General features: G+C 45.5%; 13 non-coding genes and 1 pseudogene across 13 annotated transcripts; all 14 read right to left on the bottom strand.

Moving 5' to 3' along the window:
- Nucleotides 1–1,136: 1,136 nt before the first annotated feature.
- LOC141219536 (U2 spliceosomal RNA) lies at nucleotides 1,137–1,327 on the bottom strand. Its single transcript, XR_012288000.1, has one exon. It is a non-coding gene; the product is annotated as a U2 spliceosomal RNA (small nuclear RNA).
- Nucleotides 1,328–2,448: 1,121 nt separating this feature from the next.
- LOC141219520 (U2 spliceosomal RNA) lies at nucleotides 2,449–2,630 on the bottom strand. Its single transcript, XR_012287992.1, has one exon. It is a non-coding gene; the product is annotated as a U2 spliceosomal RNA (small nuclear RNA).
- Nucleotides 2,631–3,420: 790 nt separating this feature from the next.
- LOC141219529 (U2 spliceosomal RNA) lies at nucleotides 3,421–3,512 on the bottom strand (annotated as a pseudogene).
- Nucleotides 3,513–4,633: 1,121 nt separating this feature from the next.
- On the bottom strand, nucleotides 4,634–4,824 carry LOC141219535 (U2 spliceosomal RNA). The gene has a single exon (XR_012287999.1). It is a non-coding gene; the product is annotated as a U2 spliceosomal RNA (small nuclear RNA).
- A 1,120-nt stretch (nucleotides 4,825–5,944) lies between these two features.
- On the bottom strand, nucleotides 5,945–6,135 carry LOC141219493 (U2 spliceosomal RNA). Its single transcript, XR_012287966.1, has one exon. It is a non-coding gene; the product is annotated as a U2 spliceosomal RNA (small nuclear RNA).
- A 1,122-nt stretch (nucleotides 6,136–7,257) lies between these two features.
- On the bottom strand, nucleotides 7,258–7,448 carry LOC141219534 (U2 spliceosomal RNA). The gene has a single exon (XR_012287998.1). It is a non-coding gene; the product is annotated as a U2 spliceosomal RNA (small nuclear RNA).
- Nucleotides 7,449–8,573: 1,125 nt separating this feature from the next.
- On the bottom strand, nucleotides 8,574–8,764 carry LOC141219533 (U2 spliceosomal RNA). The gene has a single exon (XR_012287997.1). It is a non-coding gene; the product is annotated as a U2 spliceosomal RNA (small nuclear RNA).
- Nucleotides 8,765–9,884: 1,120 nt separating this feature from the next.
- LOC141219532 (U2 spliceosomal RNA) lies at nucleotides 9,885–10,075 on the bottom strand. The gene has a single exon (XR_012287996.1). It is a non-coding gene; the product is annotated as a U2 spliceosomal RNA (small nuclear RNA).
- A 1,119-nt stretch (nucleotides 10,076–11,194) lies between these two features.
- On the bottom strand, nucleotides 11,195–11,385 carry LOC141219497 (U2 spliceosomal RNA). Its single transcript, XR_012287970.1, has one exon. It is a non-coding gene; the product is annotated as a U2 spliceosomal RNA (small nuclear RNA).
- Nucleotides 11,386–12,504: 1,119 nt separating this feature from the next.
- Nucleotides 12,505–12,695, bottom strand: LOC141219496 (U2 spliceosomal RNA). Its single transcript, XR_012287969.1, has one exon. It is a non-coding gene; the product is annotated as a U2 spliceosomal RNA (small nuclear RNA).
- Nucleotides 12,696–13,814: 1,119 nt separating this feature from the next.
- LOC141219530 (U2 spliceosomal RNA) lies at nucleotides 13,815–14,005 on the bottom strand. The gene has a single exon (XR_012287994.1). It is a non-coding gene; the product is annotated as a U2 spliceosomal RNA (small nuclear RNA).
- A 1,118-nt stretch (nucleotides 14,006–15,123) lies between these two features.
- LOC141219507 (U2 spliceosomal RNA) lies at nucleotides 15,124–15,314 on the bottom strand. Its single transcript, XR_012287980.1, has one exon. It is a non-coding gene; the product is annotated as a U2 spliceosomal RNA (small nuclear RNA).
- A 1,122-nt stretch (nucleotides 15,315–16,436) lies between these two features.
- LOC141219522 (U2 spliceosomal RNA) lies at nucleotides 16,437–16,627 on the bottom strand. Its single transcript, XR_012287993.1, has one exon. It is a non-coding gene; the product is annotated as a U2 spliceosomal RNA (small nuclear RNA).
- Nucleotides 16,628–17,750: 1,123 nt separating this feature from the next.
- LOC141219511 (U2 spliceosomal RNA) lies at nucleotides 17,751–17,941 on the bottom strand. The gene has a single exon (XR_012287984.1). It is a non-coding gene; the product is annotated as a U2 spliceosomal RNA (small nuclear RNA).
- Nucleotides 17,942–17,950: the final 9 nt, after the last annotated feature.

Here is a 17,950-nt window from a genome sequence, read left to right as displayed (position 1 = left end):
AGGCCGAGAAGCGATAACCAGAATTGGTTTCCGACTACGGTGCCACCCAAGGATTCTGAAAAGTCCATTTGTGGAGATGGCCACCTGGACTCCCGTTAAGAAGACATGCTGTCAACCTCTAGATCCCTCACATGCCTGCACTTTTCGGCTTGCTGCTGCTGCAATCCACGCGTTTTAGATCTGCATAACTCCACCTCTTTTAGCACAGTACCCTCAACCCCCGGCTGTTCCCACCCGCCTCAACACCGTTGGAAGGGAGGAGAACCAATTAAGGCAGGGGGGGGGGTGGAACGAGCAGTTGTCTACCCTTAGCAGGAGGGTTGCTGATTAATTACCTCTCCTGCTGCTGCTGCTGCTGGCTGTCCAGCAGCAGACTGAAGGTGGCTGCTGCTGTGCGCAGGTATATAAAGGCTCAGAGCCTATTATGACACGCGCAGCCAGCGTTCCATTGCCACATTCCGTCTACTGCAGGCGGGATACTTGGATGGCTGAATGTCACTGAGAAGCTCACAGAGACCGCCATAAGCAACAGTTTAAAAGAATGCCACAGACTAATCAACCAAACTTTTTGGGTTGGTTTCTCTTTTATAGTCTGCAGGCATTAAATGAAAGAAGTCAGTGTTCCAGCAGAGGGAGACAACGTTTCAGAAAAGGCATTGTAGCAAACCAAAAAAGAAATTTTAAGCGCAGCAGAGTAACCAGCTCACATACCTGTTAGCTCAGGTGAGTTTAAAAGGCTGCTGTTGATAACAAGGGCATTTGCTAAATAGATGGTGTGTGTGCAACAATATACTGAAAGGTCAATTATATTGTGCAGCTTATCTCACCACCTGTAGTTATTTAGGTGAAAGCTCCAAAATGCTTGCCTAATATGTCTGTTTATCCAAAAGGAAGTATAGAGGGAGAGCTAGATAGATAGCATTGCATTACATTACATTACATGGCAATGCAATGCACAGTTGCTGAAGTTGAACCAAAATGAGCTTGTCATCTGGCTTCTGCAACTTTTAACATGAAAAATCCAATGAGGAGAAGAAAAGCAAAGCCAAAGAGTCCATCCCAAAATCCGACAAACAAGCAAAATGAACAAAAAGCATTGAATTCAATTCTTTCTGATTTTAGAAACTGCATTAAAGAAGGGGTGCACCGGTCCTGGAGATACTGCAATACCAGGTCAATGCGTGGAGTGGACAGAGCAAGCTCTTTTTCCATCTCCCTGTTCTAAAAATCCATTTAATATATGGTCCCCAGATAGGGGACGTATCAGATATTAAACTGATAAGAACAGATACTACACTTGATCTTAGCCAAAAGGCCGAGAAGCGATAACCAGAATTGGTTTCCGACTACGGTGCCACCCAAGGATTCTGAAAAGTCCATTTGTGGAGATGGCCACCTGGACTCCCGTTAAGAAGACATGCTGTCAACCTGTAGATCCCTCACATGCCTGCACTTTTCGGCTTGCTGCTGCTGCAATCCACGCGTTTTAGATCTGCATAACTCCACCTCTTTTAGCACAGTACCCTCAACCCCCGGCTGTTCCCACCCGCCTCAACACCGTTGGAAGGGAGGAGAACCAATTAAGGCGGGGGGGGGGGTGGAACGAGCAGCTGTCTACCCTTAGCAGGAGGGTTGCTGATTAATTCCCTCTCCTGCTGCTGCTGCTGCTGGCTGTCCAGCAGCAGACTGAAGGTGGCTGCTGCTGTGCGCAGGTATATAAAGGCTCAGAGCCTATTATGACACGCGCAGCCAGCGTTCCATTGCCACATTCCGTCTACTGCAGGCGGGATACCTGGATGGCTGAATGTCACTGAGAAGCTCACAGAGACCGCCATAAGCAACAGTTTAAAAGAATGCCACAGACTAATCAACCAAACTTTTTGGGTTGGTTTCTCTTTTATAGTCTGCAGGCATTAAATGAAAGAAGTCAGTGTTCCAGCAGAGGGAGACAACGTTTCAGAAAAGGCATTGTAGCAAACCAAAAAAGAAATTTTAAGCGCAGCAGAGTAACCAGCTCACATACCTGTTAGCTCAGGTGAGTTTAAAAGGCTGCTGTTGATAACAAGGGCATTTGCTAAATAGATGGTGTGTGTGCAACAATATACTGAAAGGTCAATTATATTGTGCAGCTTATCTCACCACCTGTAGTTATTTAGGTGAAAGCTCCAAAATGCTTGCCTAATATGTCTGTTTATCCAAAAGGAAGTATAGAGGGAGAGCTAGATAGATAGCATTGCATTACATTACATTACATGGCAATGCAATGCACAGTTGCTGAAGTTGAACCAAAATGAGCTTGTCATCTGGCTTCTGCAACTTTTAACATGAAAAATCCAATGAGGAGAAGAAAAGCAAAGCCAAAGAGTCCATCCCAAAATCCGACAAACAAGCAAAATGAACAAAAAGCATTGAATTCAATTCTTTCTGATTTTAGAAACTGCATTAAAGAAGGGGTGCACGGGTCCTGGAGATACTGCAATACCAGGTCAATGCGTGGAGTGGACAGAGCAAGCTCTTTTTCCATCTCCCTGTTCTAAAAATCCATTTAATATATGGTCCCCAGATAGGGGACGTATCAGATATTAAACTGATAAGAACAGATTTTTTTTTTTTCGAAAGCGCGAATTCGTGTACAAAACCCGAGTGCGCTTAAAAAAGTGACAAGTGCCACAAAAAAAGTGCACTTGGATGCTGGTCTTCTTGAAACCCTCTCCAAAAGGAGAAGGGTCCCCCAAACCATTCCCCGTCCCTCCGAGCCAGAAGGCCACAGCGAGGAACAGGGACAAATAGCCACCTCCAGCCGAAACCAGAGGCGACCCAATCTTACCCCCAATACCTGCCCGAGTTCTCACCCGAGCAAGGCACTGGGAGCCAAAAGACTGTGCTCCCCTCCCGGAAGAGGGGAGCCAACATCGATCTCTTCCCGAAAGAGGAGAGCCAGGGGGGTTCAGGGGGGAGCGGAACCTGATGGCCACACACTCCCCCCCTAGACCTGCCAAGAGAGGAACCCGTAAGGGAACCGCATCCCGACAAAATCCTAGTAGGACGTGACACACGTGAATAAGTGGACACACAGTGACAAAGAAATTAAATAAATAGTGAAGGTTTCACAGTATAATACTGCCCGGACCTTCGACCGGGAATTGAAAAATTCCCCATCCTAAGGCCAGAAGGCCCGGAATAAGGGTGTGTGCGAAGAAAGAAAATTTGAAGTGCTTGTGCAAATGTGCCATAAACTCAAGTGGGGTTCCCAATCCCAGTGAGTTAAGGCACCCCAGGGTCACCACTCCTGGGGCACTTCACACTTCGGGCTTTCGATCTTCCCCGGCCCAATGGCGTCGATCCTGGGGGGCCATGCTTTCCACCAGATGACTATATTAGCCACCTGGCGTACTAACAAGCGCCTAAACCCCAGTGTGCATAATATATCAATCTACTAGGGCGGCCAACATCCAAAACCGCCTTTTCGAAAGATACTACACTTGATCTTAGCCAAAAGGCCGAGAAGCGATAACCAGAATTGGTTTCCGACTACGGTGCCACCCAAGGATTCTGAAAAGTCCATTTGTGGAGATGGCCACCTGGACTCCCGTTAAGAAGACATGCTGTCAACCTCTAGATCCCTCACATGCCTGCACTTTTCGGCTTGCTGCTGCTGCAATCCACGCGTTTTAGATCTGCATAACTCCACCTCTTTTAGCACAGTACCCTCAACCCCCGGCTGTTCCCACCCGCCTCAACACCGTTGGAAGGGAGGAGAACCAATTAAGGCGGGGGGGGGGGTGGAACGAGCAGCTGTCTACCCTTAGCAGGAGGGTTGCTGATTAATTACCTCTCCTGCTGCTGCTGCTGCTGGCTGTCCAGCAGCAGACTGAAGGTGGCTGCTGCTGTGCGCAGGTATATAAAGGCTCAGAGCCTATTATGACACGCGCAGCCAGCGTTCCATTGCCACATTCCGTCTACTGCAGGCGGGATACCTGGATGGCTGAATGTCACTGAGAAGCTCACAGAGACCGCCATAAGCAACAGTTTAAAAGAATGCCACAGACTAATCAACCAAACTTTTTGGGTTGGTTTCTCTTTTATAGTCTGCAGGCATTAAATGAAAGAAGTCAGTGTTCCAGCAGAGGGAGACAACGTTTCAGAAAAGGCATTGTAGCAAACCAAAAAAGAAATTTTAAGCGCAGCAGAGTAACCAGCTCACATACCTGTTAGCTCAGGTGAGTTTAAAAGGCTGCTGTTGATAACAAGGGCATTTGCTAAATAGATGGTGTGTGTGCAACAATATACTGAAAGGTCAATTATATTGTGCAGCTTATCTCACCACCTGTAGTTATTTAGGTGAAAGCTCCAAAATGCTTGCCTAATATGTCTGTTTATCCAAAAGGAAGTATAGAGGGAGAGCTAGATAGATAGCATTGCATTACATTACATTACATGGCAATGCAATGCACAGTTGCTGAAGTTGAACCAAAATGAGCTTGTCATCTGGCTTCTGCAACTTTTAACATGAAAAATCCAATGAGGAGAAGAAAAGCAAAGCCAAAGAGTCCATCCCAAAATCCGACAAACAAGCAAAATGAACAAAAAGCATTGAATTCAATTCTTTCTGATTTTAGAAACTGCATTAAAGAAGGGGTGCACCGGTCCTGGAGATACTGCAATACCAGGTCAATGCGTGGAGTGGACAGAGCAAGCTCTTTTTCCATCTCCCTGTTCTAAAAATCCATTTAATATATGGTCCCCAGATAGGGGACGTATCAGATATTAAACTGATAAGAACAGATACTACACTTGATCTTAGCCAAAAGGCCGAGAAGCGATAACCAGAATTGGTTTCCGACTACGGTGCCACCCAAGGATTCTGAAAAGTCCATTTGTGGAGATGGCCACCTGGACTCCCGTTAAGAAGACATGCTGTCAACCTCTAGATCCCTCACATGCCTGCACTTTTCGGCTTGCTGCTGCTGCAATCCACGCGTTTTAGATCTGCATAACTCCACCTCTTTTAGCACAGTACCCTCAACCCCCGGCTGTTCCCACCCGCCTCAACACCGTTGGAAGGGAGGAGAACCAATTAAGGCGGGGGGGGGGTGGAACGAGCAGCTGTCTACCCTTAGCAGGAGGGTTGCTGATTAATTACCTCTCCTGCTGCTGCTGCTGCTGGCTGTCCAGCAGCAGACTGAAGGTGGCTGCTGCTGTGCGCAGGTATATAAAGGCTCAGAGCCTATTATGACACGCGCAGCCAGCGTTCCATTGCCACATTCCGTCTACTGCAGGCGGGATACCTGGATGGCTGAATGTCACTGAGAAGCTCACAGAGACCGCCATAAGCAACAGTTTAAAAGAATGCCACAGACTAATCAACCAAACTTTTTGGGTTGGTTTCTCTTTTATAGTCTGCAGGCATTAAATGAAAGAAGTCAGTGTTCCAGCAGAGGGAGACAACGTTTCAGAAAAGGCATTGTAGCAAACCAAAAAAGAAATTTTAAGCGCAGCAGAGTAACCAGCTCACATACCTGTTAGCTCAGGTGAGTTTAAAAGGCTGCTGTTGATAACAAGGGCATTTGCTAAATAGATGGTGTGTGTGCAACAATATACTGAAAGGTCAATTATATTGTGCAGCTTATCTCACCACCTGTAGTTATTTAGGTGAAAGCTCCAAAATGCTTGCCTAATATGTCTGTTTATCCAAAAGGAAGTATAGAGGGAGAGCTAGATAGATAGCATTGCTTTACATTACATTACATGGCAATGCAATGCACAGTTGCTGAAGTTGAACCAAAATGAGCTTGTCATCTGGCTTCTGCAACTTTTAACATGAAAAATCCAATGAGGAGAAGAAAAGCAAAGCCAAAGAGTCCATCCCAAAATCCGACAAACAAGCAAAATGAACAAAAAGCATTGAATTCAATTCTTTCTGATTTTAGAAACTGCATTAAAGAAGGGGTGCACCGGTCCTGGAGATACTGCAATACCAGGTCAATGCGTGGAGTGGACAGAGCATGCTCTTTTTCCATCTCCCTGTTCTAAAAATCCATTTAATATATGGTCCCCAGATAGGGGACGTATCAGATATTAAACTGATAAGAACAGATACTACACTTGATCTTAGCCAAAAGGCCGAGAAGCGATAACCAGAATTGGTTTCCGACTACGGTGCCACCCAAGGATTCTGAAAAGTCCATTTGTGGAGATGGCCACCTGGACTCCCGTTAAGAAGACATGCTGTCAACCTCTAGATCCCTCACATGCCTGCACTTTTCGGCTTGCTGCTGCTGCAATCCACGCGTTTTAGATCTGCATAACTCCACCTCTTTTAGCACAGTACCCTCAACCCCCGGCTGTTCCCACCCGCCTCAACACCGTTGGAAGGGAGGAGAACCAATTAAGGCGGGGGGGGGGGGTGGAACGAGCAGCTGTCTACCCTTAGCAGGAGGGTTGCTGATTAATTACCTCTCCTGCTGCTGCTGCTGCTGGCTGTCCAGCAGCAGACTGAAGGTGGCTGCTGCTGTGCGCAGGTATATAAAGGCTCAGAGCCTATTATGACACGCGCAGCCAGCGTTCCATTGCCACATTCCGTCTACTGCAGGCGGGATACCTGGATGGCTGAATGTCACTGAGAAGCTCACAGAGACCGCCATAAGCAACAGTTTAAAAGAATGCCACAGACTAATCAACCAAACTTTTTGGGTTGGTTTCTCTTTTATAGTCTGCAGGCATTAAATGAAAGAAGTCAGTGTTCCAGCAGAGGGAGACAACGTTTCATAAAAGGCATTGTAGCAAACCAAAAAAGAAATTTTAAGCGCAGCAGAGTAACCAGCTCACATACCTGTTAGCTCAGGTGAGTTTAAAAGGCTGCTGTTGATAACAAGGGCATTTGCTAAATAGATGGTGTGTGTGCAACAATATACTGAAAGGTCAATTATATTGTGCAGCTTATCTCACCACCTGTAGTTATTTAGGTGAAAGCTCCAAAATGCTTGCCTAATATGTCTGTTTATCCAAAAGGAAGTATAGAGGGAGAGCTAGATAGATAGCATTGCATTACATTACATTACATGGCAATGCAATGCACAGTTGCTGAAGTTGAACCAAAATGAGCTTGTCATCTGGCTTCTGCAACTTTTAACATGAAAAATCCAATGAGGAGAAGAAAAGCAAAGCCAAAGAGTCCATCCCAAAATCCGACAAACAAGCAAAATGAACAAAAAGCATTGAATTCAATTCTTTCTGATTTTAGAAACTGCATTAAAGAAGGGGTGCACCGGTCCTGGAGATACTGCAATACCAGGTCAATGCGTGGAGTGGACAGAGCAAGCTCTTTTTCCATCTCCCTGTTCTAAAAATCCATTTAATATATGGTCCCCAGATAGGGGACGTATCAGATATTAAACTGATAAGAACAGATACTACACTTGATCTTAGCCAAAAGGCCGAGAAGCGATAACCAGAATTGGTTTCCGACTACGGTGCCACCCAAGGATTCTGAAAAGTCCATTTGTGGAGATGGCCACCTGGACTCCCGTTAAGAAGACATGCTGTCAACCTCTAGATCCCTCACATGCCTGCACTTTTCGGCTTGCTGCTGCTGCAATCCACGCGTTTTAGATCTGCATAACTCCACCTCTTTTAGCACAGTACCCTCAACCCCCGGCTGTTCTCACCCGCCTCAACACCGTTGGAAGGGAGGAGAACCAATTAAGGCGGGGGGGGGGGGGGGTGGAATGAGCAGCTGTCTACCCTTAGCAGGAGGGTTGCTGATTAATTACCTCTCCTGCTGCTGCTGCTGCTGGCTGTCCAGCAGCAGACTGAAGGTGGCTGCTGCTGTGCACAGGTATATAAAGGCTCAGAGCCTATTATGACACGCGCAGCCAGCGTTCCATTGCCACATTCCGTCTACTGCAGGCGGGATACCTGGATGGCTGAATGTCACTGAGAAGCTCACAGAGACCGCCATAAGCAACAGTTTAAAAGAATGCCACAGACTAATCAACCAAACTTTTTGGGTTGGTTTCTCTTTTATAGTCTGCAGGCATTAAATGAAAGAAGTCAGTGTTCCAGCAGAGGGAGACAACGTTTCAGAAAAGGCATTGTAGCAAACCAAAAAAGAAATTTTAAGCGCAGCAGAGTAACCAGCTCACATACCTGTTAGCTCAGGTGAGTTTAAAAGGCTGCTGTTGATAACAAGGGCATTTGCTAAATAGATGGTGTGTGTGCAACAATATACTGAAAGGTCAATTATATTGTGCAGCTTATCTCACCACCTGTAGTTATTTAGGTGAAAGCTCCAAAATGCTTGCCTAATATGTCTGTTTATCCAAAAGGAAGTATAGAGGGAGAGCTAGATAGATAGCATTGCATTACATTACATTACATGGCAATGCAATGCACAGTTGCTGAAGTTGAACCAAAATGAGCTTGTCATCTGGCTTCTGCAACTTTTAACATGAAAAATCCAATGAGGAGAAGAAAAGCAAAGCCAAAGAGTCCATCCCAAAATCCGACAAACAAGCAAAATGAACAAAAAGCATTGAATTCAATTCTTTCTGATTTTAGAAACTGCATTAAAGAAGGGGTGCACCGGTCCTGGAGATACTGCAATACCAGGTCAATGCGTGGAGTGGACAGAGCAAGCTCTTTTTCCATCTCCCTGTTCTAAAAATCCATTTAATATATGGTCCCCAGATAGGGGACGTATCAGATATTAAACTGATAAGAACAGATACTACACTTGATCTTAGCCAAAAGGCCGAGAAGCGATAACCAGAATTGGTTTCCGACTACGGTGCCACCCAAGGATTCTGAAAAGTCCATTTGTGGAGATGGCCACCTGGACTCCCGTTAAGAAGACATGCTGTCAACCTCTAGATCCCTCACATGCCTGCACTTTTCGGCTTGCTGCTGCTGCAATCCACGCGTTTTAGATCTGCATAACTCCACCTCTTTTAGCACAGTACCCTCAACCCCCGGCTGTTCCCACCCGCCTCAACACCGTTGGAAGGGAGGAGAACCAATTAAGGCGGGGGGGGGGTGGAACGAGCAGCTGTCTACCCTTAGCAGGAGGGTTGCTGATTAATTACCTCTCCTGCTGCTGCTGCTGCTGGCTGTCCAGCAGCAGACTGAAGGTGGCTGCTGCTGTGCGCAGGTATATAAAGGCTCAGAGCCTATTATGACACGCGCAGCCAGCGTTCCATTGCCACATTCCGTCTACTGCAGGCGGGATACCTGGATGGCTGAATGTCACTGAGAAGCTCACAGAGACCGCCATAAGCAACAGTTTAAAAGAATGCCACAGACTAATCAACCAAACTTTTTGGGTTGGTTTCTCTTTTATAGTCTGCAGGCATTAAATGAAAGAAGTCAGTGTTCCAGCAGAGGGAGACAACGTTTCAGAAAAGGCATTGTAGCAAACCAAAAAAGAAATTTTAAGCGCAGCAGAGTAACCAGCTCACATACCTATTAGCTCAGGTGAGTTTAAAAGGCTGCTGTTGATAACAAGGGCATTTGCTAAATAGATGGTGTGTGTGCAACAATATACTGAAAGGTCAATTATATTGTGCAGCTTATCTCACCACCTGTAGTTATTTAGGTGAAAGCTCCAAAATGCTTGCCTAATATGTCTGTTTATCCAAAAGGAAGTATAGAGGGAGAGCTAGATAGATAGCATTGCATTACATTACATTACATGGCAATGCAATGCACAGTTGCTGAAGTTGAACCAAAATGAGCTTGTCATCTGGCTTCTGCAACTTTTAACATGAAAAATCCAATGAGGAGAAGAAAAGCAAAGCCAAAGAGTCCATCCCAAAATCCGACAAACAAGCAAAATGAACAAAAAGCATTGAATTCAATTCTTTCTGATTTTAGAAACTGCATTAAAGAAGGGGTGCACCGGTCCTGGAGATACTGCAATACCAGGTCAATGCGTGGAGTGGACAGAGCAAGCTCTTTTTCCATCTCCCTGTTCTAAAAATCCATTTAATATATGGTCCCCAGATAGGGGACGTATCAGATATTAAACTGATAAGAACAGATACTACACTTGATCTTAGCCAAAAGGCCGAGAAGCGATAACCAGAATTGGTTTCCGACTACGGTGCCACCCAAGGATTCTGAAAAGTCCATTTGTGGAGATGGCCACCTGGACTCCCGTTAAGAAGACATGCTGTCAACCTCTAGATCCCTCACATGCCTGCACTTTTCGGCTTGCTGCTGCTGCAATCCACGCGTTTTAGATCTGCATAACTCCACCTCTTTTAGCACAGTACCCTCAACCCCCGGCTGTTCCCACCCGCCTCAACACCGTTGGAAGGGAGGAGAACCAATTAAGGCAGGGGGGGGGTGGAACGAGCAGCTGTCTACCCTTAGCAGGAGGGTTGCTGATTAATTACCTCTCCTGCTGCTGCTGCTGCTGGCTGTCCAGCAGCAGACTGAAGGTGGCTGCTGCTGTGCGCAGGTATATAAAGGCTCAGAGCCTATTATGACACGCGCAGCCAGCGTTCCATAGCCACATTCCGTCTACTGCAGGCGGGATACCTGGATGGCTGAATGTCACTGAGAAGCTCACAGAGACCGCCATAAGCAACAGTTTAAAAGAATGCCACAGACTAATCAACCAAACTTTTGGGTTGGTTTCTCTTTTATAGTCTGCAGGCATTAAATGAAAGAAGTCAGTGTTCCAGCAGAGGGAGACAACGTTTCAGAAAAGGCATTGTAGCAAACCAAAAAAGAAATTTTAAGCGCAGCAGAGTAACCAGCTCACATACCTGTTAGCTCAGGTGAGTTTAAAAGGCTGCTGTTGATAACAAGGGCATTTGCTAAATAGATGGTGTGTGTGCAACAATATACTGAAAGGTCAATTATATTGTGCAGCTTATCTCACCACCTGTAGTTATTTAGGTGAAAGCTCCAAAATGCTTGCCTAATATGTCTGTTTATCCAAAAGGAAGTATAGAGGGAGAGCTAGATAGATAGCATTGCATTACATTACATTACATGGCAATGCAATGCACAGTTGCTGAAGTTGAACCAAAATGAGCTTGTCATCTGGCTTCTGCAACTTTTAACATGAAAAATCCAATGAGGAGAAGAAAAGCAAAGCCAAAGAGTCCATCCCAAAATCCGACAAACAAGCAAAATGAACAAAAAGCATTGAATTCAACTTTTTCTGATTTTAGAAACTGCATTAAAGAAGGGGTGCACCGGTCCTGGAGATACTGCAATACCAGGTCAATGCGTGGAGTGGACAGAGCAAGCTCTTTTTCCATCTCCCTGTTCTAAAAGTCCATTTAATATATGGTCCCCAGATAGGGGACGTATCAGATATTAAACTGATAAGAACAGATACTACACTTGATCTTAGCCAAAAGGCCGAGAAGCGATAACCAGAATTGGTTTCCGACTACGGTGCCACCCAAGGATTCTGAAAAGTTCATTTGTGGAGATTGCCACCTGGACTCCCGTTAAGAAGACATGCTGTCAACCTCTAGATCCCTCACATGCCTGCACTTTTCGGCTTGCTGCTGCTGCAATCCACGCGTTTTAGATCTGCATAACTCCACCTCTTTTAGCACAGTACCCTCAACCCCCGGCTGTTCCCACCCACCTCAACACCGTTGGAAGGGAGGAGAACCAATTAAGGCGGGGGGGGGTGGAACGAGCAGCTGTCTACCCTTAGCAGGAGGGTTGCTGATTAATTACCTCTCCTGCCGCTGCTGCTGCTGGCTGTCCAGCAGCAGACTGAAGGTGGCTGCTGCTGTGCGCAGGTATATAAAGGCTCAGAGCCTATTATGACACGCGCAGCCAGCGTTCCATTGCCACATTCCGTCTACTGCAGGCGGGATACCTGGATGGCTGAATGTCACTGAGAAGCTCACAGAGACCGCCATAAGCAACAGTTTAAAAGAATGCCACAGACTAATCAACCAAACTTTTTGGGTTGGTTTCTCTTTTATAGTCTGCAGGCATTAAATGAAAGAAGTCAGTGTTCCAGCAGAGGGAGACAACGTTTCAGAAAAGGCATTGTAGCAAACCAAAAAAGAAATTTTAAGCGCAGCAGAGTAACCAGCTCACATACCTGTTAGCTCAGGTGAGTTTAAAAGGCTGCTGTTGATAACAAGGGCATTTGCTAAATAGATGGTGTGTGTGCAACAATATACTGAAAGGTCAATTATATTGTGCAGCTTATCTCACCACCTGTAGTTATTTAGGTGAAAGCTCCAAAATGCTTGCCTAATATGTCTGTTTATCCAAAAGGAAGTATAGAGGGAGAGCTAGATAGATAGCATTGCATTACATTACATTACATGGCAATGCAATGCACAGTTGCTGAAGTTGAACCAAAATGAGCTTGTCATCTGGCTTCTGCAACTTTTAACATGAAAAATCCAATGAGGAGAAGAAAAGCAAAGCCAAAGAGTCCATCCCAAAATCCGACAAACAAGCAAAATGAACAAAAAGCATTGAATTCAACTTTTTCTGATTTTAGAAACTGCATTAAAGAAGGGGTGCACCGGTCCTGGAGATACTGCAATACCAGGTCAATGCGTGGAGTGGACAGAGCAAGCTCTTTTTCCATCTCCCTGTTCTAAAAGTCCATTTAATATATGGTCCCCAGATAGGGGACGTATCAGATATTAAACTGATAAGAACAGATACTACACTTGATCTTAGCCAAAAGGCCGAGAAGCGATAATCAGAATTGGTTTCCGACTACGGTGCCACCCAAGGATTCTGAAAAGTTCATTTGTGGAGATGGCCACCTGGACTCCCGTTAAGAAGACATGCTGTCAACCTCTAGATCCCTCACATGCCTGCACTTTTCGGCTTGCTGCTGCTGCAATCCACGCGTTTTAGATCTGCATAACTCCACCTCTTTTAGCACAGTACCCTCAACCCCCGGCTGTTCCCACCCGCCTCAACACCGTTGGAAGGGAGGAGAACCAATTAAGGCGGGGGGGGGTGGAACGAGCAGCTGTCTACCCTTAGCAGGAGGGTTGCTGATTAATTACCTCTACTGCTGCTGCTGCTGCTGGCTGTCCAGCAGCAGACTGAAGGTGGCTGCTGCTGTGCGCAGGTATATAAAGGCTCAGAGCCTATTATGACACGCGCAGCCAGCGTTCCATTGCCACATTCCGTCTACTGCAGGCGGGATACCTGGATGGCTGAATGTCACTGAGAAGCTCACAGAGACCGCCATAAGCAACAGTTTAAAAGAATGCCACAGACTAATCAACCAAACTTTTTGGGTTGGTTTCTCTTTTATAGTCTGCAGGCATTAAATGAAAGAAGTCAGTGTTCCAGCAGAGGGAGACAACGTTTCAGAAAAGGCATTGTAGCAAACCAAAAAAGAAATTTTAAGCGCAGCAGAGTAACCAGCTCACATACCTGTTAGCTCAGGTGAGTTTAAAAGGCTGCTGTTGATAACAAGGGCATTTGCTAAATAGATGGTGTGTGTGCAACAATATACTGAAAGGTCAATTATATTGTGCAGCTTATCTCACCACCTGTAGTTATTTAGGTGAAAGCTCCAAAATGCTTGCCTAATATGTCTGTTTATCCAAAAGGAAGTATAGAGGGAGAGCTAGATAGATAGCATTGCATTACATTACATTACATGGCAATGCAATGCACAGTTGCTGAAGTTGAACCAAAATGAGCTTGTCATCTGGCTTCTGCAACTTTTAACATGAAAAATCCAATGAGGAGAAGAAAAGCAAAGCCAAAGAGTCCATCCCAAAATCCGACAAACAAGCAAAATGAACAAAAAGCATTGAATTCAATTCTTTCTGATTTTAGAAACTGCATTAAAGAAGGGGTGCACCGGTCCTGGAGATACTGCAATACCAGGTCAATGCGTGGAGTGGACAGAGCAAGCTCTTTTTCCATCTCCCTGTTCTAAAAATCCATTTAATATATGGTCCCCAGATAGGGGACGTATCAGATATTAAACTGATAAGAACAGATACTACACTTGATCTTAGCCAAAAGGCCGAGAAGCGATAACCAGAATTGGTTTCCGACTACGGTGCCACCCAAGGATTCTGAAAAGTCCATTTGTGGAGATGGCCACCTGGACTCCCGTTAAGAAGACATGCTGTCAACCTCTAGATCCCTCACATGCCTGCACTTTTCGGCTTGCTGCTGCTGCAATCCACGCGTTTTAGATCTGCATAACTCCACCTCTTTTAGCACAGTACCCTCAACCCCCGGCTGTTCCCACCCGCCTCAACACCGTTGGAAGGGAGGAGAACCAATTAAGGCGGGGGGGGGGGTGGAACGAGCAGCTGTCTACCCTTAGCAGGAGGGTTGCTGATTAATTACCTCTCCTGCTGCTGCTGCTGGCTGTCCAGCAGCAGACTGAAGGTGGCTGCTGCTGTGCGCAGGTATATAAAGGCTCAGAGCCTATTATGACACGCGCAGCCAGCGTTCCATTGCCACATTCCGTCTACTGCAGGCGGGATACCTGGATGGCTGAATGTCACTGAGAAGCTCACAGAGACCGCCATAAGCAACAGTTTAAAAGAATGCCACAGACTAATCAACCAAACTTTTTGGGTTGGTTTCTCTTTTATAGTCTGCAGGCATTAAATGAAAGAAGTCAGTGTTCCAGCAGAGGGAGACAACGTTTCAGAAAAGGCATTGTAGCAAACCAAAAAAGAAATTTTAAGCGCAGCAGAGTAACCAGCTCACATACCTGTTAGCTCAGGTGAGTTTAAAAGGCTGCTGTTGATAACAAGGGCATTTGCTAAATAGATGGTGTGTGTGCAACAATATACTGAAAGGTCAATTATATTGTGCAGCTTATCTCACCACCTGTAGTTATTTAGGTGAAAGCTCCAAAATGCTTGCCTAATATGTCTGTTTATCCAAAAGGAAGTATAGAGGGAGAGCTAGATAGATAGCATTGCATTACATTACATTACATGGCAATGCAATGCACAGTTGCTGAAGTTGAACCAAAATGAGCTTGTCATCTGGCTTCTGCAACTTTTAACATGAAAAATCCAATGAGGAGAAGAAAAGCAAAGCCAAAGAGTCCATCCCAAAATCCGACAAACAAGCAAAATGAACAAAAAGCATTGAATTCAATTCTTTCTGATTTTAGAAACTGCATTAAAGAAGGGGTGCACCGGTCCTGGAGATACTGCAATACCAGGTCAATGCGTGGAGTGGACAGAGGAAGCTCTTTTTCCATCTCCCTGTTCTAAAAATCCATTTAATATATGGTCCCCAGATAGGGGACGTATCAGATATTAAACTGATAAGAACAGATACTACACTTGATCTTAGCCAAAAGGCCGAGAAGCGATAACCAGAATTGGTTTCCGACTACGGTGCCACCCAAGGATTCTGAAAAGTCCATTTGTGGAGATGGCCACCTGGACTCCCGTTAAGAAGACATGCTGTCAACCTCTAGATCCCTCACATGCCTGCACTTTTCGGCTTGCTGCTGCTGCAATCCACGCGTTTTAGATCTGCATAACTCCACCTCTTTTAGCACAGTACCCTCAACCCCCGGCTGTTCCCACCCGCCTCAACACCGTTGGAAGGGAGGAGAACCAATTAAGGCGGGGGGGGGGGGTGGAACGAGCAGCTGTCTACCCTTAGCAGGAGGGTTGCTGATTAATTACCTCTCTTGCTGCTGCTGCTGCTGTCTGTCCAGCAGCAGACTGAAGGTGGCTGCTGCTGTGCGCAGGTATATAAAGGCTCAGAGCCTATTATGACACGCGCAGCCAGCGTTCCATTGCCACATTCCGTCTACTGCAGGCGGGATACCTGGATGGCTGAATGTCACTGAGAAGCTCACAGAGACCGCCATAAGCAACAGTTTAAAAGAATGCCACAGACTAATCAACCAAACTTTTTGGGTTGGTTTCTCTTTTATAGTCTGCAGGCATTAAATGAAAGAAGTCAGTGTTCCAGCAGAGGGAGACAACGTTTCAGAAAAGGCATTGTAGCAAACCAAAAAAGAAATTTTAAGCGCAGCAGAGTAACCAGCTCACATACCTGTTAGCTCAGGTGAGTTTAAAAGGCTGCTGTTGATAACAAGGGCATTTGCTAAATAGATGGTGTGTGTGCAACAATATACTGAAAGGTCAATTATATTGTGCAGCTTATCTCACCGCCTGTAGTTATTTAGGTGAAAGCTCCAAAATGCTTGCCTAATATGTCTGTTTATCCAAAAGGAAGTATAGAGGGAGAGCTAGATAGATAGCATTGCATTACATTACATTACATGGCAATGCAATGCACAGTTGCTGAAGTTGAACCAAAATGAGCTTGTCATCTGGCTTCTGCAACTTTTAACATGAAAAATCCAATGAGGAGAAGAAAAGCAAAGCCAAAGAGTCCATCCCAAAATCCGACAAACAAGCAAAATGAACAAAAAGCATTGAATTCAATTCTTTCTGATTTTAGAAACTGCATTAAAGAAGGGGTGCACCGGTCCTGGAGATACTGCAATACCAGGTCAATGCGTGGAGTGGACAGAGCAAGCTCTTTTTCCATCTCCCTGTTCTAAAAATCCATTTAATATATGGTCCCCAGATAGGGGACGTATCAGATATTAAACTGATAAGAACAGATACTACACTTGATCTTAGCCAAAAGGCCGAGAAGCGATAACCAGAATTGGTTTCCGACTACGGTGCCACCCAAGGATTCTGAAAAGTCCATTTGTGGAGATGGCCACCTGGACTCCCGTTAAGAAGACATGCTGTCAACCTCTAGATCCCTCACATGCCTGCACTTTTCGGCTTGCTGCTGCTGCAATCCACGCGTTTTAGATCTGCATAACTCCACCTCTTTTAGCACAGTACCCTCAACCCCCGGCTGTTCCCACCCGCCTCAACACCGTTGGAAGGGAGGAGAACCAATTAAGGCGGGGGGGGGGGGGTGGAACGAGCAGCTGTCTACCCTTAGCAGGAGGGTTGCTGATTAATTACCTCTCCTGCTGCTGCTGCTGCTGGCTGTCCAGCAGCAGACTGAAGGTGGCTGCTGCTGTGCGCAGGTATATAAAGGCTCAGAGCCTATTATGACACGCGCAGCCAGCGTTCCATTGCCACATTCCGTCTACTGCAGGCGGGATACCTGGATGGCTGAATGTCACTGAGAAGCTCACAGAGACCGCCATAAGCAACAGTTTAAAAGAATGCCACAGACTAATCAACCAAACTTTTTGGGTTGGTTTCTCTTTTATAGTCTGCAGGCATTAAATGAAAGAAGTCAGTGTTCCAGCAGAGGGAGACAACGTTTCAGAAAAGGCATTGTAGCAAACCAAAAAAGAAATTTTAAGCGCAGCAGAGTAACCAGCTCACATACCTGTTAGCTCAGGTGAGTTTAAAAGGCTGCTGTTGATAACAAGGGCATTTGCTAAATAGATGGTGTGTGTGCAACAATATACTGAAAGGTCAATTATATTGTGCAGCTTATCTCACCACCTGTAGTTATTTAGGTGAAAGCTCCAAAATGCTTGCCTAATATGTCTGTTTATCCAAAAGGAAGTATAGAGGGAGAGCTAGATAGATAGCATTGCATTACATTACATTACATGGCAATGCAATGCACAGTTGCTGAAGTTGAACCAAAATGAGCTTGTCATCTGGCTTCTGCAACTTTTAACATGAAAAATCCAATGAGGAGAAGAAAAGCAAAGCCAAAGAGTCCATCCCAAAATCCGACAAACAAGCAAAATGAACAAAAAGCATTGAATTCAATTCTTTCTGATTTTAGAAACTGCATTAAAGAAGGGGTGCACCGGTCCTGGAGATACTGCAATACCAGGTCAATGCGTGGAGTGGACAGAGCAAGCTCTTTTTCCATCTCCCTGTTCTAAAAATCCATTTAATATATGGTCCCCAGATAGGGGACGTATCAGATATTAAACTGATAAGAACAGATACTACACTTGATCTTAGCCAAAAGGCCGAGAAGCGATAACCAGAAT

The sequence above is a fragment of the Phyllobates terribilis genome, unplaced genomic scaffold (assembly GCF_046119375.1).
Source record: "Phyllobates terribilis strain yellow unplaced genomic scaffold, ASM4611937v1 Scaffold_274__1_contigs__length_2534360, whole genome shotgun sequence".
NCBI lineage: Eukaryota > Metazoa > Chordata > Amphibia > Anura > Dendrobatidae > Phyllobates > Phyllobates terribilis.
This window is presented reverse-complemented; position numbering and strand designations above follow the sequence as displayed.